Raw genomic sequence first — 2,832 nt, 5'->3', positions numbered from 1 at the left:
TTTTTGGTGTCCAAAGAAATGGGGGTGTGGGGATCAATAGTCACGGCTTTGCCGTGAGAAGAGCCTTTTTTGGCCAAATTCCAACGTTTAGACCACTTTTTGGGCCATTTTGTGTTTCTCAGTGGCTAATTTGGTGTGGTTTTTAGTGTTTTTAGGTCCCTCAGTGTTTTTGTGTTGAAATTTTGTGAAAAATTGCATAAAAAAATCGTCTAAGGGCTTATTGTTTGACCTGTTTTTGTGTTTGTGGTTTTTAGTGTTTTTGTTTTTGCTTGTGTGTTCTTGGTATGCATAGGCCATTTTGTGTGTTGTTTTTCAGCTGATCTCTAAGTGCATGACCAGATCCTCTAAGCAAAAATTACTTGATTTGGATCTTGAATTAGAGAACACTCTTAGAAGGCAAGCTAAAGAGCTTAAGTCTCGGGATAGGATTGACTCTAACAGTGCTTCTAACACTTCATCCGAACCTATTCCAGAATTCATCAATATGGCAGATAATGGTAATGCAAATAATGCAAATAATGGAAATAATGGTAATGGAAATAATGGAAATCATGGCAATAATGCAAATCATGGTCATTTGGATGGTAGAACTATTAGAGAGCTGGCTGCACCTGATGTGCATTACCAGCCCCTATGTATTCAATATCCACAGCTAGATGCCAACTTCGAACTTAAGTCTGGACTGATCCATTTGTTGCCCAAGTTTCATGGCCTTGCAGGAGAGGATCCACACAAGCATCTGAAAGAGTTTCATGTGGTTTGCTCAACCATGCGGCCACAAGGAGTAGATGAAGAGCAGATCAAGCTGAGAGCCTTCCCATTCTCACTTGATGGATCAGCCAAGGATTGGCTCTACTACCTGCCACCAGCTGCCATTACCAGCTGGGATGGATTGAAAAGAATCTTCCTGGAAAAATTCTTTCCAGCCTCCAAAACAGCATCAATAAGGAAGGAAATTTGTGGTATAAGGCAGATGAGTGGTGAAACTCTACATGAGTATTGGGAGAGGTTCAAGAAGTTGTGTTCCAGCTGCCCTCACCATCAGATAAGTGACCAACTCCTAATTCAATATCTCTATGAAGGTCTAATCCCCATGGACAGGTACTTGGTAGATGCTGCAAGTGGAGGAGCCTTGGCAGAGAAGACCCCAGCAGCTGCACAAGAGCTGATATCAAAGATGGCACAAAATGCCCAGCAGTTTGGCACCAGAATTAACACTCCTACAAAAGCCATAAATGAAGTCAATGTGGCTGCCACTATGGACCAGCAAAGGATGGAAAACAAGCTTGAGGAATTGGCTTCCATGGTCAGGCAGTTGGCATTAGAGAGAAAGCAACCCCAGCAGCAGCTTTGTGGCATTTGCTCCTTGCCATCCCATACAACAGACCAATGCCCACAGTTGCAAGAAAATAATGAGACATGTGCAGGCATTTTTCCTGGAAGACCATTCCAGCACCAGCAGCACAGCCAACCACAACCTTCCAATAGGTATGACCCATACTCAGCCACCTACAATCCAGGTTGGAGAGACCATCCGAACCTCAGATATGGCAGCCCTTCCAATCAACATGTGCACCAGCAGCCATACCACCAGAATCAGCCATTTCAGCAGAGGTTCCATCCTTCAATTTCCAGCAACCATACTCCACCACCAAGGCAGAACCAAGCCATGCAACAAGCACCACCATTACCCAAGTCAGAACCTACCTTAGATGATCTTGTCAAACAACTAGCAGCCAATACACTCCAATTCCAACAAAAAACAGAAACCACCATTCAAAATTTGGAGACCCAAATAGGCCAGCTAGCCACAAACATCAATGAGTTAAGGAGTCAAGGTTCCGGGCAGCTTCCTTCACAACCAGTTGCCAATCCAAGGGGCAATGTTAGTGCCATCATGCTTCGAAATGGGAAAGAAGTAATCAACCAAACCCCTCCACCATCATCAAACATGGAGCAACATGTAGAGGAGCAGAATGTAGAGGGTAGCAAAGAGCAGCAACCCTCCTCAGTCCAAGAAGCCAAGCAACCAAACTCCAGCTATCAAGAACAAGGAGAGTCTTCCAACATCCAGCCCCTACCATTCCCACATCGAGCAACACAAAACAAGAAAAGAGCAGAGGCCGAAGTGGATAAAGAGATTCTGGAAACATTCCAGAAAGTTGAAGTCAACATCCCCCTCCTTGAAGCCATTAGACAGATCCCCAAGTATGCAAAATTTCTCAAGGATTTGTGTACTCACAAGAGGAAGCTTATGGGGAATGAGAAGATCAACCTTGGGAGAAATGTCTCTGCCCTTATCCAACCTGCCATGCCAGCAAAGTGTAAAGATCCAGGGATGTTCTCCATTCCTTGTACTATAGGAGACATGCAATTTAGCAATGCTTTACTAGATTTAGGTGCATCCATTAATGTCATGCCTAACTCTATTTATGCTTCATTGCAGTGTGGTCCTTTGAAGCCAACAGGAGTGGTTGTCCAACTAGCAAATAGAAGTACTGCACACCCCACTGGAGTCCTAGAAGATGTGCTGGTTAAGGTTAAGGATTTAATCTTTCCAGCAGATTTTTATGTTTTGAATATGGAAGATAACAGCACACTTGAGCATGCACCCTTGATCCTAGGGAGACCATTCTTAAAAACTGCTAGAACTATTATCAATGTGCATGAGGGTACACTTTCCATGGAATTTGCTGGTAACACAATTAACTTCAAGATACTTGATGCCATGAAATTCCCTGCCGAGGATCATTCCACTTTTCAAGTAAATAGAGTTGACCTGTTAGTGAACGAAGCATGTTCTGAGTCTTCTGATTTAATTGATAAACTCCC

At 43.5% G+C, this 2,832-nt stretch overlaps 1 non-coding gene across 1 annotated transcript; it reads right to left on the bottom strand.

The window, feature by feature from the left end:
* Positions 1-942: 942 nt before the first annotated feature.
* Positions 943-1,047, bottom strand: LOC127805402 (small nucleolar RNA R71). The gene has a single exon (XR_008024134.1). It is a non-coding gene; the product is annotated as a small nucleolar RNA R71 (small nucleolar RNA).
* Positions 1,048-2,832: the final 1,785 nt, after the last annotated feature.

This window comes from Diospyros lotus, chromosome 6 (genome assembly GCF_014633365.1).
Source record: "Diospyros lotus cultivar Yz01 chromosome 6, ASM1463336v1, whole genome shotgun sequence".
NCBI lineage: Eukaryota > Viridiplantae > Streptophyta > Magnoliopsida > Ericales > Ebenaceae > Diospyros > Diospyros lotus.
This window is presented reverse-complemented; position numbering and strand designations above follow the sequence as displayed.